Here is a 16,620-nt window from a genome sequence, read left to right on the forward strand (position 1 = left end):
CTCGTGTTGCGAATGCGATCAGCAGTTAGTTACTGTCTGGCCGCGTTGTGTCGTGTAACGGTTGTGTGGGATCATAAGTTCGATCGGCATGGAGATCTCGCAGGTTAAATTATGTTCGAACGGAAGCGCTTTTGAATGTGAAGCTACGCAAAGTGCAAACGAGTTCGCGGGAGAGCAAACAACAAATAACCAACTGAAAAGGGCCATGGCTCACGTCGATTGCCTCCTTTGTATAAATCGCTAACTGAATCCCGGCGACTCTGTAGATGAGGCCGAATTATTGGAAAAGAAAATTTTTTAATCTATTTTGACAGTAATAGAATAAAATTAGTTTGTAATAGATGAAAAAGGGGGAAGGGGGTAGGAAACTGGTAGCCTGCCTGGTGGCCAGGATCGTTAAGGCATTTTCAGCATCAGAATGTCGGCCGGCAGGATAGGGGTGGTAATAGTATAGAATTTATAATCAGTAGATGGTATGCCAAAATCCTGGATTAAATTATAAACCTCTCCGCAGTGCTCATATGGCATATGACGCAGTTGATGGTAATCCGTCCCGCGGCTGGCGACGTTAAGCCTTGAGCAGACCCCTTGGTGATATTCAAAAGGAGTAGGCTGTGTGTCAGTACCGGGTTTCACCCTCTTCCTTCCTACTATCATATATCACGTGGTTCATTTCATCTCACTAACTCCTCTGAGATTGAAGGGCATCCGGTCATAAAAATCTGCCACGACAGATTCATCTCACCTCATACCCGACCAAGTAGAGAAACGGGACAACGGTTGGAGAAACAAACTCCCTTCTCTGTCGGTGATAATCGGTGACCGAGAGTGAATACTGTATTCTCATTATATTCTGTTCTATTGCACACAAAGAAATATAAAGCAATGCCATCTCCGTACAGGTCATGAAGGCCTTTGGAGGAGTGGAAGGTAAAGGCTTCCTCTATCCGTAACCACTGCACGTGGTGGGGAGAGTGATTAGGTTTAGGCCCGGTCACATTTGCTCCCAGGAATTAACCTGGTACTAATTTTTGGTGTAGGCTGAATGAACCTCAGGGCCATGTGTACCTCCGGAAGTGGAAATCTTGTGTCTTAAATTTTACGACTTCCGGACGGGGATTCAAACCCACGTCCTTCCGGGAGAACAGAGCACACCTTTACAACGTCGGCCAGGCAGCCGCTCTATACAAAGAAATACTCAGATGAAAATTATTAAAAAATGATCGATTTCTTTAGGTCGTTGTAGATGTGAAATAATAATGGACTGCGAAACTAAAACCTAATTACAATGAGTTACAGATGTAGTGAATCCTTGGCCCAGTCGTGCTACTGCCTTCTTGTGGGCATTATTAGTTACCGGATGGCCGACACAAAAGAATCCACTGCCTTTGATGTCAGTTTACCAGACCGGAACCACCAACATTTCGGATCAGACAGCTCACTATTGAGTTCATGAGGCTGAGTAAACTCCGGTCTCTGACCCTCACAGTAGCCCTGAACTCATGCTACAGTCAAAATGTAATTGTAAACCTCCAGGGCAGTCATTAAACTGTTAACAACTTTACCTGGAAGAATAATAAACCAAACCCCATGGCGCAACAGCCCGGAAGGACCGTGGCCTACCATGCGACCGCTGCTCAGCCCAAAGGCCTACAGATTACGAGGTGTCGTGTCGTCAGCAAGACGAATCTTCTCGGCCGTTACTCTTGGCCGTCATCTTACCGTCAGATAGCTTCTCAATTGTAATCACGTAGGCTGAGTGGACTTCGAACCAGCCCACAAATCCAGATATATATCCCTGACCTGGCCGAAAGTCGAACCCGAGGCCTACGAGTAAGAGGCAGGCAGGCATGCTACCCTTAAACCATGGAACCGGCAAGAGACAATTGAGCCTATGGCACGCGGTGTTCCCAAGTAGTCTCATAATTCAAGTACTGACCACGCTCATTGTTGCTCAGCTGCAGTGATCGGACGAGAACCGGTATATTCAACATGGCATAGCCGTTAGCACCTGAAGGAAGAAAAGGGACAAAATTAATTTCGAAAGATGAGACAAAATACTTGCGTGATCATCAGGAAAACAACTGAGCATTACAAAGCGTAAAGAGTCTGTTGTTATGGCAACGGCAACAATGTGCGGTTAATGTCCGGCTCCATGGCTAAATGGTTAGCGTGCTGGCCTTTGGTCACAGGGGATTCCAGGTTCGATTCCCGGCAGGGTCGGGAATTTTAACCTTAATTGGTTAATTTCGCTGGCACGGGGGCTGGGTGTATGTGTCGTCTTCATCATCATTTCATCCTCATCACAACGCGCAGGTCGCCTACGGGAGTCAAGTCAAAAGACCTGCATCTGGCGAGCCGAACTTGTCCTTGGACACTTCCGGCACTAAAAGCCATACGCCATTTCATTTTGCGGTTAATAATACTGTTAAGATGCTGTTCGTTAATAATTGTCGTGTAGCTACGTTCCGAGCTCCGTTTCTTTACCATTCTGGTGCTGTGTAACATATAATAATAATAATAATAATAATAATAATAATAATAATAATAATAATAATAATAATAATAATAATAATAATAATAATAATAATAATAATAATAATAAAGTTATTGACTTTACGTCCAACTAACTATTTTTACGGTTTCTGGACACGCCGAGGTGCCGAAATTTTGTCCCGCGTGAGTTCTTTGACGTGCCAGTAAATCTAACGGCACGAGGCGGACGTACTGTATTTGATCACTTTCAAATACCACCGGACTGAGCCAAGTTGGGCTCAGAAGGCCAGCAACGCTCTACTGTTCGAATTAATCAGCCCAGCCTGTGTTACGTATTTAGTCTATTCCCTACTAATCAGTATTTACGTTTCATTTCTTGTATTAGCACTGAACTGCTGTTGTAACCGTCCTTAATGCGTTATGTTACCATTTAATGGATTATGTAACCTTATGACGATTACGGGTACTTCCAATCATTAATTCGTGCAAATCGTGCTCTAACGAGAACGACACCCATGCCGGCTGCAATAAATGACCCAGGAATGATCGGGAATCGAACCCAGAGCCTCCTGGTAAGAGGTAGGCGTCCTGCATCCACACTATGGGGTGGCATCAGCGAATGTTTCATCACAAACAGTTTTAATGCCAATATCTAACATGGAATGCCAAACGGACATTTCTCTACTCCTCAAAAATCTGTCTACCTCTAATGGGTTCTGAACCACTGGTCCTGGAATTCAACTGCCGACAGTCTGAAACTCATTCACAGAGAGATATGTAAATATTGTAAACTACTTCCTCTGCCACTTTTGTCATGTACAGGTTTATATCTGAACTTTTATTAATGGAGACAATTAATCGATCCTTCATTTCAAATTCTTCGCTGTACTACTGTGCCGCCCTGTGCTATTCAAATGATTTATCACGAAACAAAGGAAGGTTTTGAGGTTTTACACTCTGATACATTTCAAATTTCGCACAGTATTGTAAACATGCCAATAAGATTAAGTGTGGAGATTTTATTTATAAATAGCGACAATTCTGGTATCAACGTCCGGCTCCATGGCTAAATGGTTAGCGTGCTGGCCTTTGGTCACAGGGGTCCCGGGTTCGATTCCCGGCAGGGTCTGGAATTTTAACCATAATTGGTTAAATTCGCTGGCACGGGGGCTGGGTGTATGTTTCGTCTTCATCACCATTTCATCCTCATCTCGACGCGCAGATCGCCTACGGGTGTCAACTCGAACGATCTGCATCTGGCGAGCCGAACTTGTCCTCGGACACTCCCAGCACTAAAAGCCATACACCATTTCATTTTTTTTCTGGTATCAACAAGAATATTAATTTATCAGGATATCCTACGTGATAGAAGTGATATTTACCGAGCTCGATAGCTGCAGTCGCTTAAGTGAGGCCAGTATCCAGTATTCTGGAGATCGTGGGTTCTAACCCCACTGTCGGCAGCCCTGAAAATGGTCTTCCGTGGTTTCCCATTTTCACACCAGGCAAATGCTGGGGCTGTACCTTAATTAAGGCCACGGCCGCTTCCTTCCCACTCCTAGCCCCTTCCTCCCTCATCGTCGCCATAAGACCTATCCGTGTCGGTGCGACGTAAGGCAATTAACAAAATGAAGTGATATTTCAGTATGTAGTGTGAGGGTTAAGAATCGCATTAAAACTGTTACTTTCTAAACTAACTGACTACATTCATCAGCATAGTAACCACAGTATCTTTCGTTAAAATCGTGTAGAGAAGTGGTGGGATTTGTCTTTATGCATATGAGCAAGAAGTTAATTTTTCAGAGTGTATTCTTATTATATTGTGGAACTTGTTGAGCATTATTTCGTTATAACGACAGTCCTAGCAAGCGTGCGTGCTATCGACTGCATGAACATAATTTGCTGTGGACACGGAAGGCGAGTACTGATATGATGATGAGGAGCCATCTTCTTTAAAGCCACTGCAGTATCTGAAAGGGTAGCGGGGGAGGAAACACGCTTTATATATTACAGACCTGTGATGGAGCTATTGTAATGAGTGTGAAGATGTATTGCACAAGTACACACTGTACTTGCTGCTTTTAAGTCCCTTTGTGAGAGCCGTCCACGGACATTAAAGGCGAGGAGGGAAGAAAGAGGCTCCATTAGTATGTGACGCCAAGATCGATACCAGCGCTAAATTTGGGTACACCAAACCGCGCAGCAACGCTGGATTATTTCATATAACTACGCCGTGCACACTAGAATGTAGCCGATTCTGTGGCAGTAAAAAATTGTGCACTTTCATTTCATGTAATTGTAACTATCAAATATAGAATATGAACCAGTATACCAAACATGAATAGTATTACGATTGAGTAATGCACATATTTTCGTGCAAACACAGAGGATCATGATGAAGATGATGATTATCATGTTGATGACAATGCAGAAAAACAAAAATTTGTGTATCTCTGTGTTCCGTCGTCCCTTGTGATAGAACGGATGTTAAATAATTCAATTATGCACTCAATCCTTTGTCGAAGATAATTTAAAATTTATTAGGTAACATCAAGTTTTCGTGGCCTATGAATAGGGAACCCTCATTTTACCCGGTACCCCCACATTCGATTCTCGGTCAAGTCATTGATTTTTAAAGGGATATGATGGCCAGATCCAGGTCAACTCAGCCTACGTGCGGACAGTTGAGGAGCTATCTGGAGACGAGACAGTGTAACCGCTCTAGAAATTCAAGAATAACGCTTGAAGGGATTCGCAGTGCTAACCACACGTCAACTCGTAACCTGCAAGCCTTTGGGTTGAGCACCCAACGCCACGGTAGAGGGAGGGAAGGTTCACATAACATTAATTAATTGCATCAATGTAATTAGAATAATTTAATTTTCTAGAAATTATAAAACCTCTCGTTAACAATTGGTCCATTTTAAAAAGGTTTGACCTTAGTTTCAGTCCTACATCTTACTACTAGTATTTTACTGATATTCTACGTCAATGCTGATGCATTTATGGCACAGCGTGTGCCACACATCATTCTGGTTGATGTTCCATTTTTTTCAATTTGCTGTACGTCGCACTGAAACTGATAGGCCTTACGGCGATAATGAAACAGGAAAGGATTAGTAGTGGGGAAGAAGCGATCGTAGCCTTAATTGAGGTACAACCCCGGCATTTTCCACGTGTGAAAATGGGAAAACACGGAAATCCATCTTCAGGGCTAATGACAGTGGGGTTCAAACCCACTGTCTCCCGACTGCAAGTTGACAGCTACGTGACCCAAAAATAGGAGTTGCCAACGCAGAAAATTTAAAAGGTTTGGCAACTAGTATAAACAGATATAACAAATGACACTAAAGAAATAACAATATTGCCATTATAACATTCCAGGTGACATTTATATTTTGAATTAGTGTATTTGAACTGATGAACTCTGCAAATATCGCCAACCAGTAATATGATTTTTCCGGCCTAAGTGTTAATTGTATACATCAAAGCCTACGAAGTTTTAAACCAACGCTATGGGCATCAGAAATACACGGAACCATGAAGTACGAATGAACACAACGTGTTTCATCGAGATCAGAATTTTCAACTGTACTTTCTTAATGGCGAAAATCGCCAGCGATGTGGTTTAAACGTACATAGAACTATTTCAATATAAATTAATGGATTAGGAATTGATAAGTGCTACCAAAGAGAAAAGTAAACATAAAATCATCATAAAAAGTATTAATGAATGTGATTACTCTTGTACTTCAACATTTTTGGAGATGTTTATCGTGGAATAACCCAATAAGAAAAAACAGAAACCTGACAAGACCATCTACAGAATCTGATAGCAGGTAGCTTGTACATCATGGTTTGCACGACAATGTAAGGCCGAGTTACAATCCTCTACTTGTAGGCATTGACGTATACTATTGCTGAATCATATACAATTTAATATGAAAATTATAGATAACTTCAACTACTTACGTTCAAACATACTCATGATGATTATGATGCTTGTTGTTTAAAGGGGCCTAACATCGAGGTCATCGGCCCCCAAACATACTCATGAATGGTTCGATGAAAGCTTCGGTTCAAAGACGAAACGAGACTACAAAGGTGAATTTTTACAGTTAATTTAATTTCGTGTGGCTATTTCTAGCCGAGTGCAGCCCTTGTAAGGCAGACCCTCCGATGAGGGTGGGCGGCATGTGCCATGTGTAGGTAACTGCGTGTATTTGTGGTGGAGGACAGTGTTATGTGTGGTGTGTGAGTTGCAGGGATGTTGGGGACAGCACAATCACCCAGCCCCCGGGCCATTGGAATTAACCAAAGAAGGTTAAAATCCCCAACCCGGTCGGGAATCGAACCCGGGACCCTCTGAACCGAAGGCCTGTACGCTGACCATTCAGCCAACGAGTCGGACAATTTTTACAGTTACACAGGGTTTGGGCGGATAGGAATAAGTCATGGTAAACTTAGTTCAAGCTGTTGAAATGTTTTGGTATTTTCTATATTTATAAATTTCCTACACAGATAGGGTAGTAGAAAAATATTCTGAAGTTCATTTCAAGGTGGGTAAAGTAAGTAAATTGCGTCCTCGTCCCGGGGTGGGGGAGTTATTTTCTGTCACACACCCAATGGATTTGAGCTGCATGTACCTTTTCAGCCGCATACCAGCCTTGCTATAACAAGAATCAAACCCAGGCCTCGGAGAACGACTGCTAATCGCGCTAACCGTTACACTGCGGAGGTGGGTGGGTTAATCAAACATACTATATACCAGGTGGCCCTCCAGCCCTATACTTTCAACTTGTAAGTATCCAGAATGCACTAATGATCAACGGGATGCCTAATCACTGGTTTACAAAGGAGCGTTACTACGTGTTATATTTCGGATGTGAAACAAATAGCTGTCATTTTACTACATACTTTTTGCAACAGGATCCATTTGGGAATACGCCAAAAATGCAGAAAATAAAAGAAGTTGAATAACGTATTAATTTATACACGTACAGATATTCCGCTCTATCAAAAAGTTGCTTGTATGTGGTATGTGCCTTGAACGAATCATTATCTCTTAGTTTCAACTCTGCTCGGCGAAATACGTGTATAGAAGACAGGCGGCTATTTGAAAACTCTTACGCATACGGTCTGCGAGTTGCAGCTGCATTCCGACCACATTCTTCGTAGATTAAAATTATGCCTACGTATTCGTCGTTGCTGAATACACCAGCCATAGTCTATATGTTGACAGCAGTTGCAGTGCTACTGTACAAAATACCATCCTAGTACTACATGTTCGAAAACGAGGCTTACTAATGCAATGGGGCGCATTAGAAGGGTAGCGCTGAGGAACATTCAGCGGCCGACCGATTGTTGTCCTCTCGTGTTCTACGCAACCTTCCTGCAGACCGTAGTACCCCTGTGAAAATCAGTCACTAGATATCCCGTTTATCATTATTGTACGCGGGATACTGTTAAGTAGAAAATACAGCGCTAGAATGGAATTAACCTTGAATTCAAATTAAACAGTATCACACAGCATACTTACTCGAATATCGAATTCATAACAATTCCTACTTTTGAATGATTCCTCGAGTTGCAATCACAGTACAATATGGTGAAACAGTATTAGACTATCAAACTGCGCGTGGCATTTTCTTGTTAATAACACCTTAAAATTAAAAAGTACACATCAATCTTGCCATTATAAATATTATTAATTAATCCTTTCCAACTTCAATGCAGCACTGGAAATCTAAATCAGGTATCCTGACGCGGCACACTGTATTGCAAGCTCTTAACTGAAAAAAGAAGCCGCGTACAGTCCCTTGTTTCTGCTCGGTAGAGAAGCCTAGCCGTTTTCATTTAATCGCGGATGCGTTGATGGTAGGTAGATCCCTGCACCAATGCTAACGGAGGGCATTTCTAACATTTTATGTAAGAGAATTTCATGCGGTATGCTGGTACGTTCCGTCCCCGTGTGTTTCCTAGAATTAATGTACTATGTTGAATTGTAGAAAATGAGTTCTAGTGAGGAAATAAAGAGTCTCTGGACCCATGTATATACAGGTTAACCTAAAAGTCCGTTAACATATGACGAGGCAATACTTCACGGAATATTGGAGGAAGAGAGGTAATAATTGACGAACATGATCGGCATTACATGGGGTTTTATTAACACCAAAAGAAAATTTCTCTAACAGTACCTTTTCTGGTAACATCATCATGGCACGAATGCAGGCGCATCTGACATCCAGTCTCACGACAGGTCTTTTATACCGTACACGGGTCTCATGTGGCATCACTGACGTGTTGCTGTCCAGCGCCATCTATTGGCATGTTTGTGCACTCGTTGTTGGTGTCAATAAAATCCCATGTCATGTCAAGCATGTGTGGCCATTTTTGCCTCACGTGTTGCTGTCTAGGGCCATCTGTTGGTCATTCTGTGTACTTTATTTTGATGTCAATAAAACCCCATGTCATGCCAATCAATTGCGTCAAATATTAACTCTCTACCTCCAATATTCCGTGAAGTACTGCCTCGTCTAATGTTAAAAATCTTTTGGGTCAACCTGTATATATAGCACACTTTCTTCTTCTACGTGTGAGGAATGTGTCCTGAAAGTTTGGCCGTACTTTACTGTTACATTCTGTATATACAGAACTATTTAGCTAAGTTGTCCACGTCAAGTAAGTCGTGGACCGTTCAAGATATCGACATTCTGTTTCACTTTCATTAATGGTACCAATCGGTTCATAAGCTTGCTTTTTCCATGGCGTCAATATCTGCTTTTCCTTTATTTACGGCGATATTAAAGGCGTTAAATCATACATTGCCGAGTGCTTTCGTAATTTCAACATTACTGCGGTGAAAAACAACAACAAAAACAAATAGCAAAGCTATCAAGGAAATGCTAAGAAACGAGGAGTTCAAAAATAGTGTTCCCTTCCTAAAAAAAAAGGTAAAGCAATCGCCCTCTTTGCACAGCACCCTCAAGGAAAAAATTGGTTCGCATAAAAGGTAGGTCTTTCAACATCACAATGGAGTGAAAACATTAAAAAGATGAGAGACGTGGCTCCAGTAAGAAGCTCGTGTGTTAGAAGCCAGGAGAACAACCTGTGGTGAGATTGAAACGCTGGGACATGTCTTCGGCTCATTGCTCAGGAATACTTGCCATCACACGGTTCGCGGCCTTATTGCAAGAGCCTTTCGCGATAACGGGTAAGAAGAATATGAAGAAGTGATCTGCTTAGCTGAAAACGATAGCACGAGAAGAGTAGATATTCTAGCCATCGATAAACAGAGAGATCGTTCTGTAATATTGGACCCAACGTTACGTCTAGAACTGGGCGAAAAACAGCCGTACAATGTGCGCTCTGAAAGCAGGCAATCTACGTTCCAGTATCCAATTACATCATGGGGAAATATAATGTGAACTCCGTCACCGTTTTCGGATTATTAGTGGGTACAAGAGGCACAATACTGGCGATGATGGCCGAGTATTGGACGAGATTTGCCCTCAAGGAAAGCTACGATTGCCGAGGCGGCTCTTCGTGGGTCCTTATTTCTTTTAAGGAACCATTTATATTCCAAGCCATAACAATTGTGCAATACTGTGTCTTATAGAAAACACGTTGAGGGTCAGTTTTCTAAATAAAGAACTATATTGATATGAGTAGAGTAGAGAGAATACCTGTATGTCAGAGGAAGGTGAGGCAACTCCAAGAGTTAGCTAATGTTTCATACGAAGCGCGAATTGAAAAGGCCAGTCCCCAGCTGGCAAATAAAGCACGTTTGAATACATCACATTTTCTCGAGAAGTATTTGTACTATTTTTAAAATAATCATGACGCTAAATGTCTAATGTTTGTAGGTTTAAGACTAAGTGTAGAGAACAGTGTAGATCCATTTAAGGGGAAGACCCAGCTTAACAAGGGAAAAAATGGGTTAATATTAATTCGATTGTTAAATATTCCACAATTGTTGTTGACAATTGCTGCAGATATCCCAGTATTTGCATCCTTCCTCGCAACCAGAAGCAACTTCAATAATGTCAGAATTTTAATAATTTTCATTTTTTAAATATAATGTTCAAAATTTCCCGCCTTTTTAACAATACATCACTGTTTCCCTTATAAATTTCAAGTTTATACGAATTTTCGTACTTTGTCTTTTTTAAAGTGTGTATTCAACTTCCAGCTACAAAATGAACCTCAATCATTAACATAGACTGTGATTTGGATTTTTTGACGGGTTTTTATTCCGAGCATCAGACAATATTAATATTTTTCTAAATAAATATGTTATATAAAATCTAATTTAAATCCTATTGATCTGAATGAGATATAGATTGTAATACAATACTATGGGAGGAAACTATGAAAAAATTATAATTATCCGTGAAACAGTAAGAGAGTTATGAAGGAAACCGTGATATATTGTTAAAAAGGCGGGAAATTTTGAACATTTTAATTTAAAATGTTATAATTAGAATTTTGCCATTATTGAAGTTGCTTCTGATTGCTCTTAAGCATGCCAATCCTGGGATATGTGCAGCATTTGTCAACAACGTTTATAGCATACATAACAATCGAATGAATATTGGCCTATTTTCCCCGTGTTGAGCTAGTAGTACCATTATCTAAGAAGACACTAACGCCATCATAAAGCATTGTAGGTTTGATTATTGAGTCCTTCGGTACCAACACCGACAGTGAAAACAGAATGTCAATATCACGAAAGATTCACGACTTATTTGAGGTGGACAACTTAGTTAAATAACCCTGTATATTCTTATGTCAGCTTGCCACGCGTATTATTATTGACATTATTTAAATGTACTCTGTACTAGTAACAGAGTAAAATTTAGGGGTGTTTAAGAGAAAGAAAGGTGTATCTTAAACTGCCAGGAGAAATAAACCTTCTAATAAAAATGAAATGGAATGGCGTATGGTTTTTAGTGCCGGGAGTGTCGAGGACAAGTTCGGTTCGTCACGTGCAGGTCTTTTGATTTGACGTCCATAAGCGACCTGCGTGTCATGATGAGGATGAAATGATGATGAAGAAGACACATACACGCAGCCCCCGTGCCAGCGGAATTAACCAACTCTTGTTAAAATTCCCGACCCTGCCTGGAATCGAATCCGGGACCGCTGTGACCAAAGGCCAATACGCTAAACATTTAGCCATGGATCTAATAATAATGTTATTGTTATTTACGTCCGACTAAACTGCTTTTTGACGTTTTCTGGAGACGCCGATTTACCGGACGAGGCTGACGTATTTGAACACTTTCAAATACAACCGGATTGAGCCAGCATCGCACCTGCCAAGTTGGGGTCAGAAGACCAGCGCCTCAACCATCTGAGCCACTCATCCCGACAATAAAACTTATAATCGCATATTTTCCAATCTCATGTAGGAATGAAAAGACTGGTTTTAAGTGAGTGCATGACTTCATCGCATCTTCTTCCGTAAAAACTGAAGATAAATGTAGAAGAAAACATTGTAAAACCTCGGAAATCCACCCCATATTGTGTTCTGTAACTGTCTTACCAGTATGTATTAAAATATTTAACTTTTTATCACAGATAACCTACCCATATGTGTATTCAAGCATGAACCAAGTGAGCGCCATGTAAATCTGGCCACCAGCTGTGCAGGGCATGACGCCGACTCTTAATGCCGTCGTCCATGCGGCTGGTGGCGTTCGCGTGTACTACTGGACCCGTTATCGATTATTTAAACAAGCAGATGGAACGATAGGGATTCACAGAATTAAACTCCTGCAACCACCCAAGCTACCTAACCCACCAACCAGCCTACGCCTTTAACTCTTAAAAGACTACAGGCTTATTAAGTTCACCACCTTCCAATCTTTGCCAAGGAATGAGAATTTTTTTTTAATTATCCCAGGAAAATCAGCTCCGAGACTCCGTCTCGTGCATAGAAAGTACATATTAAGCACTGAGAACATCGTGAAACACATCTTAAACGTCTTCCGGCGTAAGATTTTGTAGGAGTTAAATTCCCTTCGTAAGAGAGATTAACCACTCAGACTTAAAATAATATTTTAATCTTTGTTTGACTGCATCTTATTCTGAAACTCGATTGAATAAGACTGATCTATCTCCGGGCAGGTTATCAAAACCCTCGAATGAAAGACAGGTAAAAGTCTCCACTGCGCAAGTTCGGCACTTAGTGAGACAGAGTTCGTGCGGTTTTGCCCTCAGGTATTACCTGGTACACATATTTAGTGTAGGCTAAATAAACACCAAGGTCATAGTACCTCTCTGGTCTCTTCACAACTTTTTCTCCTTTACGGGGAACTGAACCACATTCTTTTGCGTGAAGCGCCTCGAATAAGTACCCCTTAGAGTGCTGGGTCCCAGAGAACAAGTTCGCGGGTTTGATCCTCCGGAGAGATCTGGTGCTTATCTTTCAACTTTCGAATTGACGCCTATAGGTAACCAGTGCGTGAGTGAGTATGGGACTCTACCGATTATGAATTACAGTATAATGCTAAAGACGGCACACGCACACACACACGCTCCCAGTCTTTCGAGATAGAGGAATTGGCCAATTAAGGTAAAAATCTCCGACGCGACCGGGAATCGAAACTGACACCTCTTGAACCTAAGACCAGCACGCTAACCGTCTAGCCATGAAGACGGACAACCCAGTGGTATTTGAATGTGCCCCAATACGCCAGCCTGGCGTCCGTAGACTTATCGCCACTTGAAAGAACTCCTGCATGTCACAATTCCAGCTACATGACGTCTCCAGGAACGCAATAGTTTTTGTTTTGTTTTTTGCTAGTGGCTTTACGTCGCACCGACACAGATAGGTCTTATGGCGGCGATGGGATAAGAAAGGCCTAGGAGTTGGAAGGATGGGACCGTAGCCTTAATTCAGGTACAGCCCCTGGTGTGAAAATGGAAAACCACGGAAAACCATCTTCAGGGCTGCCGACAGTGGAATTCGAACCCACTATCGCCCCGCAGTAGTTCTAAGAGGGGCACAAAACCAGTATCTTTATTATTTATTATTATTATTAGTATTATTATTATTATTATTATTATTATTATCCGTCTCTGTGTTGTAGTGATTGGTGTGATTAGCTGCTACACCCCAGAGGATCGCGTTCGATTCCCAGCTCTGCTACGAAATTTGATAAGTGGTTCGAGGACTGGAACTAGGTCCACTCAGCCTCGGGAATAAAGTGGGTTCGATTCACGCCTCAGCAATCCCCAAAATGGTTTTCCGTGGTTTCCCACTTTTTCACCGAGCAAATACTGCGATCGCACCTAAGTCAAGGCCATGACAGCTTTCTTCCCCCTTTCTTGCTCATCTTTCCCAATATTCCCATCCTCTACAAGGACGTTGTTCAGCATAGCAGGTGAGGCCATCTGGGAGAGGTACTGGTCCTCCTCCACGGTTTCATCCCGACCGAATGTAACACGCTCCACATTAAGGTGGTAAACCAACGCTGGAGGGTAAAGGCATTAAATTATTATTATTATTATTATTATTATTATTATTATTATTATTATTATTATTATTATTATTATTATTATTATAACACCATTTTTTCCACATTTTACTGGAAACTTGGGCGCGAACTGTATAAAACGTATATGCTAGATCGTGTTGTACGTCTGAATGCCCTCCCCGACTCCAACCCGTTGCGTGTTTCTGAGGTGTTTAGTAATAAGGTGTGGTGTATATGAAGTGCTGTGTATTGAGATTAATGTAAATCCCAGTCGTCGAGTCACACGAATTAAAAAGGATTCGGCTAAAATCCTTAGAATACTCTGAACCAAAACCTCGGTTCTAATACTTCAGCCAAAGTGGTCTTACATGCATAAACATATGCTATTTCTGATTTTAATTTTTATCGGTTTAACGTTCCACAGACAATAGAGGCTTTCTGAGATAGATTTGGAAACAGGTATGACCGAGAAGGCAGTAGGCATGGTGTAAATTAAGGCAGAGTCCCGGCATTTGCTTGGTATAAAGCTGGAAATGCCAGTTTGAGTAGCTCCAGCGGTACAGCGCTGGCCTTCTGAGCCTAACTTTGCAGGTTCGATCATGGCTCAGTCCGGTGGTATTTGAAATACGCCAGCCTCGTGCCGGTAGATTTACTGGCACGTTAACGAACTCATTCAGGACAAACCTGCGGTACCTTGGTGTCTTCGAAAACCGTAAAAGTAGTTAGTGGTATGTAAAATCAATAACATTATTATTATTATTATTATTATTATTATTATTATTATTATTATTATTATTATTATTATTATTATTAAACTGGAAAACCGTCTTCAGACTTGCGGGCTCTAAGGCAAATTATCTCTACTATGAAGCTACGGTGTTAACAGAAAGTTATCCAACTCCTTGGCAGAATTATCAGAGCTGTGGCCTTCGGTTCAGATGACCCTTTGTTCGATTCTTGGCCGGGCCGAGGATGGTAACTTTGTATGGCTCATTCCTCTCGAACGGGGATTCGATATTTGTATCCGTCTCAATACACACATTACACACGACACTAACGACTATTAAGGAAGTTTGTATATACATATTATAGTCCAACTCACTGGCTGAATGGTCTGCATTGAGGCCTTCGGATCAGAGGATCCCGGGTTCGATTCCCGCCCGAGTCGGGGATGTTAATCGCGTGTCGTTAATTATTCTGGCTCGGGGACTGGGTGTTTGTGTTTTTCCCAACACTTTCATCTTCATATCCAGACACCGCACTATAATACCAACCACCACAGAAGCACACAATAGTGATTACATCCCTCCATACAGGGTTGGCGTCAGGAAGGGCATCCGGCAGTATAAAACAGGGCAAAATTCACATGCGCGACACAGTTCGCACCCGAAACCCCACAGATGTGGAAAAGCGGTAGAAGAAGAAGAATATATATATACATATTGTAATGGTGTGTAAACTTCGGAGAAAGCCTTTTGAAGCTATATCGAGCTGATGCCCATGGGCGACCTTCCCACTTGTGATAGTGGGGCAATACATGAGCTGAACTGTAATGAGGTAATGACGAAGGCGGAACAAACTCTCAGTCTCGAGCTTGGGAAAATAACCAATGAATGTCCAAATCCACTACCCGGCCGGGAATCAAGCACAGTAAACCTTACACTTAAGGCCAGCATGCTAACCTGTTAAACTCTGGATCCACCAAAGCACAACACTCACACATAAAATAAGAAGTTCATTTCGCCGTTCACTAATTTTCTAGTCGTTTCTACGTATACCTTCTAGCAGGTCACCCATTCTCGCGTCACCGGGCGAGTTGGCCGTGCGGTTAGAGGCGCGCGGCTGTGAGCTTGCATCCGGGAGATAGCGGGTTCGAATCCCACTGTCGACAGTCCTGAAGATGGTTTTCCGTGGTTTCCCATTTTCACACCAGGCAAATGTTGGGGCTGTACCTTAATTAAGGCCACGGCCGCTTCCTTCCAACTCCTAGGCCCTTCCTATTCCATCGTCTCCATAAGACCAATCTATGCCCGTGCGACGTAAAGCCACTAGCAAGCATTCTCGCGTTGGGACAAAACTCATGAAAATAGCAGATGTGCAAGAAATTATTGACAACAATGAACCCTACTGCAGTATGTCAATAGGAGATGAAACTGCATAGCGCTGGCGATATTTTATATTTCAATACAAGTTGATGTACCCGTGCTTCGCTATGGAATTCTCCACTGTATACAGAATTCTAGGTTAATTAGTGTACACGTTGTGAGTAAGACTGTATTAAATTGCATAGCTCTTAACGTTACCCTAGAAACGCGACGGCAAAGTCACAAAACGTCTTTTTTATGTGAAGACTATTTTAGGGAATTTTCATTGTAATGGAAGGCCCTCTTACCTACAATCAGTCACATTCAAGTTAGGGAATGTTTATTATAACGTCAGATACTCATTCTCCACCTGTCTTTTTAAATCCTCAGAAAAACTGAATAGTAGTTTTTCCAATTGAATTCAACATAGGGCATTACAATGACGCCAGTGGGAATGGCGCGATTAAAAGCAATGCTATCATATGAAATACCAGTACTCGATCCAATTAAAAAGAAACCACACATTTTCTCTCTTTTAATAAACCGTACTACGCTGG

This window comes from Anabrus simplex, chromosome 9 (assembly GCF_040414725.1).
Source record: "Anabrus simplex isolate iqAnaSimp1 chromosome 9, ASM4041472v1, whole genome shotgun sequence".
Classification (NCBI taxonomy): Eukaryota; Metazoa; Arthropoda; class Insecta; order Orthoptera; family Tettigoniidae; genus Anabrus; species Anabrus simplex.